General features: G+C 38.4%; 1 long non-coding RNA gene across 1 annotated transcript in view; it reads left to right on the top strand.

Moving 5' to 3' along the window:
• Positions 1 to 4,114: 4,114 nt before the first annotated feature.
• LOC135970424 (uncharacterized) overlaps positions 4,115 to 16,765 on the top strand; it is a 44,134-nt gene continuing 31,483 nt past the window's right edge. Inside the window, exons 1-2 of the long non-coding RNA XR_010586100.2 lie at positions 4,115 to 4,245; positions 4,338 to 4,436. This is a non-coding gene — a long non-coding RNA (uncharacterized lncRNA). The remainder of the gene's footprint in view (positions 4,246 to 4,337; positions 4,437 to 16,765) is intronic.

The raw sequence follows: 16,765 nt of genomic DNA, 5'->3' as shown, positions 1-16,765 counted from the left end.
GCTTTCATATAACTTCTGAACAAGTTTAATACAATTTTACATGTACTAAATCCTCACCATCTCTATAAGCATTGGGCTAAAATACTGTGCCAAACAGTCTAATAAAAGCCCTCCACAGGGCTGCCCCCAGGCTATAGGCCTTGGTCTATAGTCCTCAATAAAACTTATAAATAAAACCCACTGCAACTCTTTAAAACCTTTTTTTTTCTTTAGTTGACATATGCATTGACACATTGCTTGTGGAACAGAATGTCACCACATTATAGCCAAGAATTCGAGCCTAACAGTGGAACATGTCCACTTCAGCCTGCCACCTAAGCTACCCAAGTCCCAAAAGTTTATTCCACAAAAGCAGTACTGCAAGCTAAGTGGAAAATAGGATATTATTTTGCTAATTCAGGCCTTGCTACACAGTACACTATCACAGTGTTAACAGCCCCTTTTGGCTGGTCAAAAAGGCCTTTGGGGCATGGAGACTAACAATGGACTGTCCAGGCTTAATGCCAGAGTCACTTGGGCAGGAGGCCAAAAAGGTATTCCAGAGACAGTGAAATAAGTATTTTTAACCCTGGAGGTACTCACTAATAAAAAGGAGGCCCAATTGCTGGCAGGGCTCTTTGGGTACTAGAGACAGTATGTACCCCACCTGGGTGTTCTGTTGCTCCCCTTAGTCAGGTGACAACAAAGCTACCAACTTTAAGTGGAACGCTTTGCAGCAGCAGGCTTTGGAAGCCATTCAGTGAGCTGTGGTCCAGGCACTGACTTTAAAAGCTTTAAAGCCTGCTACCCTGATGAAATGACATGTGTGCATAACCACTTTGCATGCAGATTGGTGGCATGTAGCAACAGAAAACTGCCACTGGGGTGCACCAGCCTCTTGGAGTTTGGACATGTAAGTTGCCTGAGGCCGCCCCCAGGTACACCTCTTTTGAATGACAACCCCTTGCTTGCCATTGGGCACTAAAGGAGACTGAGCATCTTGTGATTGAACTGCCACAAAAGACACTGCAAATTGAACTGCCCATTCTCACCTGGGTGCTCACAAACCTTGCCAATGAAATTGGACAGGCTCAATACAGCTCAATGATCAAATGGATAGGATACATTCAAAAGATTGGGCCTAGCAGCCAAGGGACCAGTAGGCTCCATGAGCATGTGACTAACTTGCCAGAAGGGACTAAGCAACATGTAGGGGATGTTTTAGAGCCTCCTATGGATACTTGGGGCCCAAGACTCAGACATGTGCCTACTGACAGTATGACATGGCTTGTTTACTGATGGCTCTGCCAAATGGCAAACAGGCAGGGTTCCCTGGGCTGTGGCAGCCATCTAGCCAGTGGGTAGCTATCTCATGACTGAGACTGGACATAGGCATTTTGAACAATGGGCCAAACTACATGCAGTGGTGATCCTCTACCACCCTATCTCGCTACATTTTCACTGACTCATCAGCTGTTGCCAACAACCTAGACATCTCTTCAGAGGAAAGGCAACTAAGTGGCTGGATTATTAAAGGACAAGTACTATAACAATAACTTGCTGTCTGCAATGGGAAAGTGTATATGTCACTCATGTAGAGGCTGGGACTAACATAGCTTCTCTTAAAAGGAACACATGTCATGTTTTTTATTACCCCATGGAACTTCACTCTGACCAAGGAATGGTCACTACCCAAGTAACACAACAATGTGTGCATTCTCCTACAATGCAATGGACTTTCCATACACTTCGTCATCCTCGGGCCAATAGAGCTGTGGAATGGTGGCAGAGCCAACTCACAAGACAACTGAAAAAATGACATCAAGATGGCCTGCTAATGCAGTGACAACCCCTTCTGACTAGAGCAATGTGGTCACTAAACACTGCACTCTAATATAAGGGAAACGTGGTGTTGCAGCTCAAGTTGACAGATGCAGAGCTTGGTGGAGGTGGAGGTGGAAGTGGACTAAGTAGCTGCCTGATTAGGCTGTGCCTGCAAAATCCCAATTCCAGTGTTCCCAACTATGATTTTTCTTCTCTTCCTTTAGAGTGCACGTCCTGGAGGATGGTTTGCAGTTTAGGCTACCCTAGTACCCCAGGCGAGGCTCCCTAACTTCAATCTGAAGGTGATACCTCTCCGGGGTTCCTCCCCTCTATGGGATTCCACAGAGGTGGAGAACAAGACCAAGGAATACCAGGATGCTAAGGTTCTTCTGGAGGCAGGGAATGTTTAATCCTTCCAGTATAGTGGATGTTATCAGACATGTCAAGTTAATACAAGTTATAACCTCCCTTCCTAGGCTGGACAACAGAGGCCCAAAGTCTGGGTCAAACAACAAGAATAACGAGTGATCGCTGAGGTATTAGCCTTGGGACTGGGGCAGACAGATGGGTTCACTATACCAACTCAGCCCAACCCTTATGCAATAGGTAGGGGATACGTGAGACCCTGGGAGGGTAGAGGGTTGGGGAACTAACTTGTTAATCTGCTTTTTCCACAAGGAGAGGGTAGTACAGGCCTAGAAATATAATATCATTTTTAGGCTCTCCCAGACTGTGGCAATGTGGATAATCTGATAAAGTGTTGGATATCTTTTCTTTGGGCCTCATTCTGTCATAGACCACAGTTACCGGCCAGTGGTAAAACCACATCAGCATTCCTTAATGCCACAGTGGACACTAATAAATCCTGAGCAGCCCTGTCTTATTGAGTGAGGATCTGGTACCTATTGCATGGAAGAGAGCAGAAGGTTCTCCGTTTTAACTTATAACTGACTGTGTGAAAAATATCACAACTATAACTAAACAGAATCTTGGTGCGCTTGTGCTTTGATGCACTAAGCTCCTCTGATTACATATCAGAAATGTTCCAGTGTAATGAAGAAAACAAGAGCTGGACCAGTACTAGTACTCTGTGTAGGAGTTTCATGAACATTATATGAAGGAAATTGGGCTCATGAAACTCTGCCATCAATGAGACTTGGCTAGGAAATGTCAATGCCTCTTTACCAATGAGTGACTCACTGAACAAAGAAATAAAGAAAGGGGTGCTGTGTGTGCTCAAGGGTTGCATCTCTGTCTGCAGGTGGCTGGGGATGGCCTAGATACAGGATGGACAATGCCATGCCTGTGAAGCTGGTAACTGGTGAGACTCTGCACATTGGTTGTACTAGGGGTGCCCCAAGATATCACACTGGGAAGGAGATGCTCCGTTGGGCCAGCGGCCTAAAGCTTTACACGGGCTTACTAGGAACCCACCAGGAGGTGGAACTGACTTTGGGTTTATGTCCTTTATTAGGTCTTTGATGTCACTCATGAGTTGGTATTCATGAAAAAGTAGTAAGAACCCTGCCTCTGACCATGCAGATATTGCCTCTTCCACTGCCACTGTCTTGGAAGCCCTAGACATCCCCCAGATTCCTCAGGAAAGTTGTTTTAGACAACAGAATTGCTCTAGACTTTATTTTAGCTTAATTGAGAGGAGTGTATGTGATTGGCAATTCCTACTGCTGTAGCTAGATAAACACCTCAGGTATAGCAGAGACATAAGTAGAGGAGATCTGGAAGCAGGTCCACTAGCTACAAACAGTGGGGCTATCTGATAATCCTTCTTTGCCTTTTTTTTTTTTTTTTTTTAGCAATTTCTTACCTGAGACACTGGGATTCTGGATTAGGTCACTGCCTCAAGCAGGTCTGGCTGTCCTGCTAGTGGTGTAGTCCTTTGGGACCCAGTAAAGGATTTTCTATCTGTTACGCAACAGTGTTGCACTGAGTTTGGGTCAGTCAAGGTGCTACGTCGGTCTGGCTGAATAAACCTCTTCCTTCAGATCCAGGGAGGTTGGTGGGCCTATGAAATGGACTGACTTTGCTATGAGAGATGTCTGGGTAGAGGGGTAGACCTCAGGACAACTCTCCAGGTGGCCTTGGACATACCTAGTTATTCCCGTTTCTTGCTTGTAGTTCTCAGAAATAACTGTAGAATGTGCTGGGAATGAAACATCTTGAGTTAGGGAAGAACTGTTCTGGTACAGCCTGGACTTTACTCCTCCTTCCTGTGGAAGCGAGATATCCTTCCAAGCTTTGCCCAGTGATCATGCGGCCCCTGGGTTATATAACCCAGAACAGGCTGCCAGCTGTGTTTCCTCAGCTGCAGTGCAAGTGGGGCATGCTCCGTTGAGACTTTATTCACTCTGGGCAGCTTTGTTGGGGCTTAGGTGGTCAGCTCACAATGAATCATACGCTTATTTTGTCCCTTCCTGCCTATCTGTAAGTAAAAATCTGCTTCATATATTGTGTGTGTGAGTGCGTTCTGTCTCAACAGACTCAGGCAAATAGTAATTAGTGAACCTGCTTCACAGATGCTAAGAAGCTAAAAGGTTAAGCAGCGATGTCAGTGTTGTCAGGGAGCTGTGGAGACTGGAATTGAAGTCCAGAGTCTTTCATGGGAGACAGCTCAGGTAAACATCCAAGCAAAGTGATAAAGGAAGAAAACACTGCGAAACTCACTACCCACTGTGGGCTGCTTTCAAGCTTTAACTTCAGATCCTCCTGCGAGTTTTTATTTTTCAGAGTGTTTAAGTGGTTTTTTTGTTTGTTTGTTTGTTTTGTTTTTTGTAGTCTGTTCAGTTTTAGTTGCAAACAGTGCATTAGATAGATTGTAGTTGACTTACTTCATCTTAGCAATCATCGAAAACTTAGATATTTTATCTTTAAAATTACAAACCAATATAGACTACTACGAACATTTATTAGAGCATCACTATCTTTAAGTATGATTCCCTGCACAGGGTGTGATACTTCTGTATTTTAGAAAGTTCCCCTACCCCAATAAATCTAAAATGTCAGATTAAAAACCCTCATTTCTTCTTTATTTGCCTAGTTCAGCCAGTTTGACTCTCAGTTGGATTTTGAGCATCTCAGTGATGTTTCAGTTTGGAGGTCTGTTCAGAATAGCTTTTTATTCCAATTTTAATACCTCTATTATCCTGGTAAAAGTGTTCCTGATGAAATAATTTTGAATATCTCAATAAAAATCTCCAGTGCCAACCAAATATTCTTTAAGCTTTCAACTTATATATTTTATACATTTTATACATCATGTAGTCTTTGAATGTGAAAAAAAATCAGTTAAAAACATCAGTTGTATTTACAACAAATACATGAGGATCCTCTTAATCCCTGATTCCAAGTTCTCAGTGCAATGACTAATAGACAAGACAAATTAAAGAAGACTTACCTCATGTCTGGGGGACAATGTCTGGCGGACAAGTATACCTTCCACATACCAAATTGTTGAGAATTTGTGCTTGAGATAGTATTGATAACAACTCAGTACACTGAGTCAACCTGCAACTCTTTCTCCTAACAGATGTCATCATAACTAGCCCAGATTAGCAGAGGAAACTCTTTATATTTTGTAAGAAAATGTTGAGCAACAGGGCAGTTGGTGGAGAGTATGGAAACATACAAATACAGTTAACAGGAAAAAATATTTTAAAATCATATCAGGATCTAATTCTGCATCTCAAAAGCATCCCCTGAGTATATGGGAAGTTAATAGAATGATACTAGCTTCTGAGTATTTTCTTCTGAGGTGTCTCATATTATTCTTTATATTATTTATAAAGAAGGTGACAAGTAGTCAGTGTAAACAACAAAACAAGAAAACCAGACTGTCCTCAGACTTCCCAATACTAAAAATCTGAGGGTGGTAAAACAACTGCTTCAGAATTTTGAGGAAAAAAAAGAATTTGTTACCTTAGCTTTTAATATAGCTAAGTTGTCTTTCACTTTGAAGGCAATAGACATATATTCTTAGATGTTAAAAGATTCAGAACATATACCAACCTCCAACAAAATGGTTGTAAAAAGATTAAGTAGTTTCTTAGTTATAGAAATAAACTCTCCTTTGTCTTCAATCTTTAATCAGGGTTTTAGTGCAGTGGTGGAACACATAAAAAGTAAAAGTACTTTCATATCCCAGTGAAATCCATAGACTTTGATAAAGTTTGTTTTCCATTTGGTTTAAATATCACAACTTACATTTTTTGGTCCCTCAATAACATCTTGGTTATGGTTGACTATCTCTGCAATACAGTAGGTAAGTATCACTTCTGGTTCATATCTATCTTAGGAGATTTAATGAATCACAAGGAGAAGACTTATTTTTAAGTGTTGACTTAAAAATGACTGTGTCAGGGAACTAACAGGTGCATTCACATTTTGATGTGGAAATCATTTCTGTTCTTTGTTTCCACTCATTGTTTCCAAGTTGTTTTTCTATCATACTGACGAGAGTTTTCCTGAGGAAAAACAAAGGTCTTCTGATTGGGTCAGGTTTACATGATGATTTATCATTTACATCTCTTGAAACTCAACAGGGAGAAAACAATTTTGTGTGTAGTGAGGTGGTGGCAGGCAAGAGAAGGAGTGTATACAGAGAGAGAATTCATTTTAATTCTGGTGCAGTGCACAGATGAGGAATATCCCACATGGAGTCTCTTCTAGCCTCTGCTTAAAAATAGAATGATTTTATTTTCTTGTATGCTTGTTGTCTCTGCCTGTGGGAATAGGGAGAATGAAGAAAGATAATTGAGCTTATTCTTTCATTTTCAGCAAAACCCAAATATATACTTGAAGGGAAACAGGAATAGGTATTATCATCTTATATATAACTACTCTTGTTCTCAGTACTTAGAAAAGGCATGGCTGCTTTTGCCATGAATATTTTAAAGTTTCAGTGAGGCTCAGGGAGAGGCAGCCTTCCCTGGCATGCAAGTGGCAGTATTTGTTTGAAGGATAAAACTGCATCATGCTTTTCTTGTGTGTGATGTGTGTGCATGTGAATAATTTCAAATGATTTCAACAGTATGGTATATCTCATGTTTATGGTTTCCCCAGTAAAAGGCTGACAATATCCTTAAGATATTTTCTTCAGCCTTTTTCACTGCGATTTCATTTTGTAAATAATTAACATCCTTTCACATTAAATAATTTTTCAATGTATGAAGTTTCCAAACGTCTAACATGAGTTAAAAAAAGGATAGCATTTTTATCACAAATAAATATAACTAAATATGTCATTGGTACTCTACTTAATGGGATATGAAGGTAGTGTGTGTAGAATAAAGAGAGTAACTACAAACTATTTTGTGGTAAGTAAAATCTGGGGCATGCTAAATATTTAAATTCCTACAATGATCCAGACCAAACAACCAGGAAGATAATGAAAAGTGTAAAGCTTGTCACATGGAAAATGCCTCAAAAATAATATGAAGTAATATTCTACCAAAGGCATGAAATTTTTTTGGTCCCCCACACCTTCCAGCTCTGGAATACATGGCATAAATAAACCTCTGATAACAATTATCATAGTGAAGTACATAACTCTGATTTAAATAAGTGATCCATTAAATTAAGTTTATGTAACTGGAACTATTTTAGGATATACAGGGGTATAAGATAATGTTCCTGGCCGGGCGCAGTGGCTCAAGCCTGTAATCCCAGCACTTTGGGAGGCCGAGACGGGCGGATCACGAGGTCAGGAGATCGAGACCATCCTAGCTAACACAGTGAAACCCCGTCTCTACTAAAGAATACAAAAAACTAGCCGCGTGTGGTGGCGGGCGCCTGTAGTCCCAGCTCCTCGGGAGGCTGAGGCAGGAGAATGGCGTAAACCCGGGAGGCAGAGCTTGCAGTGAGCTGAGATCCGGCCACTGCACTCCAGCCTGGGTGACAGAGAGAGACTCCGTCTCAAAAAAAAAAAAAAAAAAAAAAAAAAAAAAGATAATGTTCCTGTCTTTAAAATAATTATAATTTTGATGGATAAATTATAAATACATATGTCAAAAGTTACACAATATTAGCTTCAAATAAGAGTTTAGGTAATCCCTGGAATAGATGACATTTTAGTAAAATAAATTACAAATATGATAGCTATTATAGGAGAGTTCAGAAGATGAAAGAATATCTTCTATTTAAGCAAGATTATCCTGAGAAGGTGAAATGAAAAATAAACCTTATAAATATCTCCTTGAAGATGAAAACAGAGAAACGTTCTAAGTAGAATATTAAAAATGAATCCATGGGGGTGATGTCAGAGTAAGGACCTCCAAAAACTTTCCCTTTCATTAAAGCAATAAAAACACTGGCAAAAAATGTTCAGTAAACTTTTGTTTAAAAGTCACTCAAATTATCAAAGACTTGCAACAACCCAGGGAGTGTTTATTCAAGAAAAATGGCTGAATGTAAGTAAAAACAGTGAGCTTTGTATCATTTTAACTTACTCTATCCTATTTCCTTGTACAGCTCTACAGTAGCTTTGAAAACAAACAGCCCACAATCATGGTGACAGCCAGCAGTCTGGCAGACACTGGGATAGAAATATAATGTTGGATATTCTACACAGCCTCATTCCTAGAAAATTGTGATTATTTAAACTGTCTCTCAGTTCCTGGAAAACTCCACTTACAAGACTGCCTTTATTTGACCTGATTCGGAGCTTGGGTAGTATTAACAGCTTTATCCTCAGGGGTGTTGGTTAAAAAAAGAAAAAAAAAAAAATCCTAGGGCCAAGTTTAACATTATGGCTCTGTGAGACAGTAGATAACATTAAAGGCAAACTATAGAATTTGGCAATGATAAAATTAGGCAAAGTAAGACGTTTACAAGGTAAATCTTAAGAATGAGATGTTCATGAGGAGTTTGGAAAAGCTTTGACTTATTTCTAAAAATCTACATGGCTTGTGGCATATGTGTACAGCTCTAGGTATGTCCAGAGTTGTGTGATTGCTCTGGGAAGATCTGAGAAAGTCCTAAGCTCGCACTTCTGATTAACCTTGAGGTTTTGGGCAAGCAAGAAGTAAAGGTGAAGTCAGAGTTGTAAACAACTGGCTGAGTGTTTAAGATGTATCTCGATACACATGCTAAGCTCCTTGGCAAAAATTAGTTCCATACATTGTAAAAACACCTTTTTCTAACCATTAGCTGACCAAAACACCAACCAAGCAGAAATTTCAGTGGCCATACTTTGTACCATATTTTAAAAATTAACTCAAAATGGAACTAACTAAAAAAGGATTGTAGGCTGTAATGTTGCAGCTAAAACTATACAACTCTTAGAAGAAAATAAGCAGAAATCATTTTGACATTGGTTAAAACAATAATTTCTTAGATGTGACACCAAAAGCACAAGCAGCCAAGAAATATATATCTCAAATTGTTCTTTATAAATTTGTACTTCAAAGAACATTATCAAGAAAGTGGTAAAATCATCCAGAGAATAGAACTAAATATTTGCAATCATAACCGGTAAGAGCTAAGTTTTAGAATATATAAATAACTCTTAGAATGCAACAATAAGACAAATACCTTGATGAAAAATGAGCAAAAGATTTGAATAGACATATCTTCAAAGAGATATACAAATATCTAATCAAAGTATTAAAAGATACTAAACATTATTAATCATTAGAGAAATGCAAATCCAAACCACAATGAGATACCACTTCAAACACACTAGAAATGATATCATCAAAGGAGACAGATAATAATAAGTGTGGGCATGGATTTGGGAGAAATTGGAATCCTCATGTATTACTAGTGGAACTGTAAAATGTTGCAGCTATGTATACTGAAGAGAATCATAAACACATGTCCACTCAAAAAATTGTTCACAAATATTTACAGCATCATTATTCATGATAGCAATGTAGTGGAAATAACACATATTTATCAGCTTTTGAGTGAATAAACCAAATTATATTCATATATACCTAGAATGGAATATTATTCAGCCATTGATGAACTTGAAAACATTACATTAAGTGAAATAGGCCACAAACAAAAGGCCATATATTATATGAATCCATGTATATGAAATGCCTAGAAAAGGCAAATGTGTAGGTATAGAAAATTGCTTCCTGGGGCTCAGAATAGGTTAAATGGGAAATAGCTCAATGGCCATTGGGCTCCTTTTTGGGATTATAAAAATACATTGGTATTTAATAGTGTTGATGTTTGCAAAATATTGTGATCCTACTAAAACTCCACTGAGTTCTACACTTTAAATAGATGAATTTTATGGTATGTAAGTTATATCTCGAAAAATAATAAAATGAATGAACAGAGATCAAGATTTGAAATGACTGTATACAGAGCTCAGCAGAGTCTGTCCCAGATAAATAAGAACTTAATAAAAAATAATAAAAGTTAACCATTTAAAGTCACTAGAGTGTCACTATAGGAGAAGTGGTACATTATACTTGCCTACATCTCCAGGGCAGTGGGGCAGAGATTCTGCTGAGGGTGGAGGAAGGAAGTGAGAACAGAAGGTGCTAAAGCTCTGTGTAAGAGGGCTGACTTCATCTGGAACACAATGTGAGGACGTTTATCGAGGAGATATTCGTGGGTAACACATAGAGGAGGCAGGTAATTCCATGGTATTAATAGCAACAAATGAAAATGTAGATCAACTAGAAGTTTATCAGAGTGAACTAGAGAAAGAGCATAAAAAAGCCCTCCTACGGTTGGAGAATCCTCAAAGACTGACAAAACCTAGCTTTTCAAAGAAGCCTGACTTTAATCAGATCACATTTTGGAGCAATTTATGTCTCAGTACTGTCAAAAACAATACAGCAATCAGCTAGCAATTAGTGGATACTAATAGCTGGGCATGAAATCCATAGTGCTAGATCAGCCAGAAATGTAACAGGAAGATCACAGAAAAAGACAAAGTGAATACTGATGAAAACCACAATCATCTCAGAAAGGTTCTGTCTGTGCATTCCCAATGTGTGTTTTCTGAGGAGCAACATCAGAAGCTATATACTGTAGGGGAAATAGATGTCCATAAAATAGTTTTCTCAAGTCACCAACCAGTGAAAAAGCAAATAGGCAAACAACACAAATCTCACAAACATTTACAAAGTTATAGGAAAGTTTCTAGAATTTAGCAGCTTTGTGTCATGTTGTGATATCCCATCTCAACTGAAAACAAGATGCTTCATTTTAAGCTACTAGAATGGAAGCAAGCCTAGTTGGCATTTTTTTATTTTTTTCAGGTTTATGGACATACAGTACGCATTAGGGTATGTGTTACCTTCTTAACTAGTAGTTCATGGGCTTTGAGAGGACTACAGAGAAAGATAAGTCCCTTTAGCTTGTTCCAGCTTAGGTATAAGTTGTGCCACTTGGCTCGTATGAAACAGTAGAGTCAATGTTATTTTAAGTGTCCGTGATAAAACAGGATACTGCATGGAGTCTGTGGAAAACTCTGATAAGACAATCAGAGTACAGTTCCCCAGAATTTGCTGTAAAGCTATGCAGTTTTCTATAAATCACTTATTTTAAGAAAATTCCTGGTTTGCAAATGGATCCTGCTTGAGACTAAATGCTTAAAGATGAAACACAATGTGACCAGATGACTTGAGATGCCCATTACAAATTGGATATTATCTGATCCATCAAGCTATAAAATTGGTGTCCCAAGTGGCATTCCATCATCAAATGGAGATAGTATACATGAGGTTGGACTGGAGGACATAATATGATCAGTTGGTTCACATCACAGTGTACTTTCTTCTGCTGCACTGACACATTCACTTCAACTTATACCTATAGACAGCTAAGGACACTCCCATAATCAATTGAATAAGAAAGAAAAAATTAGAGTCTAGTTTACAGGTGATTTTATATTACATGTTGGCTCTTGCCATAAAGGAATTGTTATAATACTACAACTCCATTAAAGGGTGGTTATGAAAGACAGAGTAATTACCCCATAGGTAGAACTGGCTATCTCCTTTATCCAGTTCAGATTATCTGATGTTCGGGTTTATGCTGCTTCACTAGTGGTATGACCAAATGGTCAGGGACTTGAAAAGAATAGGATTGGAAGATTGATGGCAAGGAATGAACAAGAGGGAAGAGGTATGTGGATGGCTGTCTCCAAATGTGAGAATATTTTTTTCCCTAAAAGTAATTTATAAATTACATTCACTACAGAGAAGGCACTAAATTATCAGGTGAACAAATACTTTGTGCATATCAGTATCTTTTATTACAACTCTATGCTTTCCCAATGGACTCGTGAAAGAGGGTGGCTATGGTGACAGAGAATCAAGCCATGCATGGATTTTACAACTTGGACTTCCTCTAAAGGACTCATCTGACTACCGTCATTGCTGAAACATTACTTGTCAACAGGAGAGAATAATGCCGAGCTCCAGATATAGAATCTGGAGGGACTAGTCAGCCACCTTGGAGCAGGGTGATTACATGGAGCCCCTTCCATCATGGAGGAAAAACCAATTTATCTTTAATGTAATAAATGTTTATAATTCTGCCCATCATGCTTTTACCGAGAACACCATTCTCAGGTTTGCTGAATGCTTTATTCTATGTTATGTATCCCATCTATTATTGCTTCTGATCAAATAATTTATTTTACAGTAACACAAATGAAGTAGTAAGTTAGCTCTCAAGAGATTTAGTAATTTCATATGCAGAAGCAGTTGGCCTTATAATATAAAGAAAAGAATAATTGAAGACATCTATATGCTGATTCTAAAATTTTTATCTCCAAATACCTGAATAGACATTTCTTAAAAGAAAATATACAAATGGCCAATAAATATATATAAAAAATGATCAACATCACTAATCATCAGGGAAATGCAAATTGAAACCATAATGAGATAGCATTTTAGCCCAGTTAAAACAGCTATTATCAAAAAGATAAAAAATAACAGATGCCAGTGACAATGCCAAGAAAGCGGAATGCCTGTACACTGTGGTGAGAATGTAAAGTAGTACATCCACTATAGTAAACAGTATGTAGGTTCGTCAGAAAACTAAAAAATAGAATTACCTTATGATTCAGCAATCCCACTGCTGGATATGTCTAAAATGAAGGAAATTGGTATATCGAAGAGATATCTGTACTCCAATGTTTATTGCAGCGCCATTCACAATAGCCAAGATATGGAATCAATTTAAGTGTCCGTGAATGGATGAATAGGTAAAGAAAAGGTGGTATAGATACACAATGGAATATTATTCAGCCAGATAAATGACATCCTGTCATTTGCAGTGGCATGGATGGAACCGAAGATCATTACGTTAAGTGAAATAATCCAGGCACACAAAAAACAAATATTACATGTTTGCATTCATATATGGGTGCAAAAAAAAGTGGATTTCATGATGTCAAGAGTGGAATGGTGGTTACCAGAGACTGGAAATGGTAAGGGTGGGAATGAAGAGAAGTTTGGTAGTGGTACAAAAATACAGTAAAATAGAACAAATACATTCTAGTATTCGATAGTACCGTAGGGAGATTATAGTTAGTAATAATTTATTGAATATTTCAAAATAGCTAGAAGAGAAGAATTTGAATGTTCCCAGCACAGAAAAAGATAAATATTTGAAGTGATGAAAATCTAAATTGCCATAATTTGCTCATTGCACATTGCATACATGTATAAAAATATACGTACCTGCAAAATATATATGACCACTATATTTCAATAAAAGTAGAAAAAAATATGTATCTCCAGCCCAGACCATCTCCTTGATTCCAGACTCACATATCGAATTGCCTAGCTGATATCTAGATATCTAATGGTTTCTTCTATAGTTTGAATATCATTTTTTATCCCTATCAAGTGTCATATTGAAATTTGATCCCCAGTGTGATGGTGCTGGGTGTTGGGGCCCAGTGGGAGGTATTTGAGTCATGGGGTCAGATCCCTTATGAATAGATTAATGTCCTTCCTTGGAAGAGTGAATGATTTCTCACTTTATTAGTTCCTATAAAAGCTGGATGTTAAAAGACCTTGGCACTTCCCTGCTTCCACCGCCCTTTTCCTTTTCTTTCTTCATGCAGTCTCTACACGTGCTGCTCCCCTTCACCTTCTTCCATGAGTGGAAGCTGCCTGATGTGGCCCTCAGCTTACATCGATGTCAAATATTAAACTTTGCAGCCATCTAGAACCTGAGTCAAACACACCTTTCAGTTTATTTGAGGAATACCCAGCCGCAGATATTCCTTTGTAGCAACACAAAACAGACAACTTCTTAAAATTAGCAAGTTCAAAACCAGGCACTTGATTTTATACTCCCTTCCTCTTATAGTCTTTTCCATCTTAACTGATGGAAACTCTATTCTTGCAGTAGAGTCAACCCAAAATCTTGGAGTCGTCCTTGACTTCCTTCTTGCTCTCATATACCACATCTAAATCATCCTCAAAGTCTGTCAACTGTACCTTCAATAAATACCTTAATGCAGTCATTTACTGCTATTTCCTGTTGCCTAAGTTATTGAATAGCCTCCTAAATATTTTCTCTATTTTGATCTATGAAAGCCATCCCTCTGTCTCTAAATCTAATTGACATAGAGCAAACAGATGAACCTTTAAAAATATGCCAGATCATGTAATTTCCATTTTAAAAATTTAATGGCTCCTCATTTCCACTAGGTCCCACATAACATAACATATTGTGCTTCTTTCTTTCTTGGCGCTTTTCTGACCTTCTTGTGTCACTGGTCTTGATGTTTTTCAACAAGTCAAACTGCACACTTCAGAGTATTTGCGTTTGCTTTTTCTCTGCCTGGCATACTTTCCTACTACTTATATATCTATTTATCTTCACTCTTTTAGGTTTCTGTTCAAATGCCTCCTAAAGAAGTATTTTCTAGCCACTGCACCCTCCACCCAATCACTTTGTAATTTCATTTTTCTGTATCTTTTTTATTCTTAAGTACTATAACCACAACCAGCTGACATGGCTGCTGCCTTCTTCTCCTCCCTCTTATTCATCTCCTCTTCCTTCCCCTTTTTTCTCTTCTTTCTTCTCTATTGTTGTTGTTATTTTGTTTCTCTCTCTCCACTAGAATGTAGGTTTTCCAAATATAGATATCTTGTCTGTTTCATTCATTGTTGTATGCATAGTGCCTAGAATGGGGTCCTAGCACAGGGATAGGTAGTCAGTGAGTATTTGGGAAGTAAAATTAATTTTTCATTAGCGATGTGCTAAAACCTTGGATATATATCAGTTGATATAAGGGTACTAAGAAAGGTTCTCTTTTTATAGGAGTTAAATGCCTAGGTGCAATGGGCCACACCTGTAATCCCAACACTTTGGGAGGCCAAGGCAGGAGGATTGCTTGAGCTCAGGGGTTCAAGACCAACCTGGGCAACATAGCAAGACCTCGTCTCTATAAAAATTACTTTTAAAGACTAAAATTTATTGATCTAAAAATTGACTTCTGCCTGTTCCTTCCTCTGGAAACTTCGTCTCAGAGGGACACCTGCCAGATACCAGCCGGAGTTCTCAAAAACAAGCAATGGGGAAAGGATTCCCTATTTAAAAATGTTGTTGGGGAAACTGGCTAGCCATATTCAGTAAACTAAAACTGAACCCCTTCCTTACACCTTATACAAAAATTAAAGATGGATTAAAGACTTAAATGGAAGACCTAAAATCATAAAAACCCTAGAAGAAAACCTAGGAAATATGATTCAGCACATAGGCATGGGCAAAGACTTCATGACTAAACCCCCAAAAGCAGTGGTAACAGAAGCCAAAATTGACAAATGGGATCTAATTAAAAAGCTTCTTCACAGCAAAAGAAACTGTCATCAGAGTGAACAGGCAACCTGCAGAATGGGATAAAATTTTTACAATCTGTCCATCTGACAGAGGACTAATAGCTAATATCCAGAATCTACAAGCAACTTAAACAAATTTACAAGAAAAAACAACCCATCAAAAAGTAGTCAAAGGATATGAACAGACACTTCTCAAAAGAAGACATTTATGCAGCCAACAAACATAATGAAAAAAAGCTCATCATCACTGGTCATTAGAGAAATGCAAATCAAAACCACAATCAGATACCATCTCACGCCAGTTAGAATGGCAATCATTAAAAAGTCAGGAAACAATAGATGCTGATGAGGATGTGGAGAAATAGGAATGCTTTTACACTGTTGGTGGGAATGTAAATTAGTTCAACCATTGAGGAAGACAGTGTGGCAATTCCTCAAGGATCTAGAACCAGAAATACCATTTGACCCAGCAATCCCATTATAGGGTATATACCCAAAGGATTATAAATCATTCCACTATAAAGACACATGCACATGTATGTTTATTGCTGCACTATTTGCAATAGCAAAGATTTGGAACCAACCCAAATGCCCACCAATGATAGACTAAAGAAAATGTGGCACATATACACCATGGTATACTATGCAGCCATAAAAAAGGATGAGTTCCTGTTCTTTGCAGGGACATGGATGAATCTGGAAACCATGATTCTCAGCAAACTAACAGGAACAGAAAACCAAACACCACGTGTTCTCACTCATAAGTGAGAGTTGAACAATGAGAACACACGGACACAGGGAGGGAAACATCACACACCAGAGCCTGTTGGGGGATGCGGGGCAAGGGGAGGGATAGCATTAGGGGAAATACCTAATGTAGATGATGGGTTGATGAGTGCAGCAAAACACCATGGCATGCATATACCTATGTAACAAAACTGCACATTCTGCACATGTATTCCAGGACTTAAAGTATAATTTTAAAAAATGACTTCTAAAATTAATGCTTTCTCTAGCTGACATTTCTTATTCTCTGAAAGTCATAGAGTTTCTAGCAATTTATATTTCAGAAATCTGCCCAGTGCCCCCCACGTTTTATCTGCTGCTTTTATATTTGTAAGCCTTAAAGATCCTCTAATCTCTTATCTCACTTTACTCTTTTCCCCACTATTTAG

Source organism: Macaca fascicularis, chromosome 4, assembly GCF_037993035.2.
Source record: "Macaca fascicularis isolate 582-1 chromosome 4, T2T-MFA8v1.1".
Classification (NCBI taxonomy): Eukaryota; Metazoa; Chordata; class Mammalia; order Primates; family Cercopithecidae; genus Macaca; species Macaca fascicularis.
Note: the sequence above shows the minus strand (reverse complement) of the source record. Positions and strands in the feature narration are given on the sequence as shown.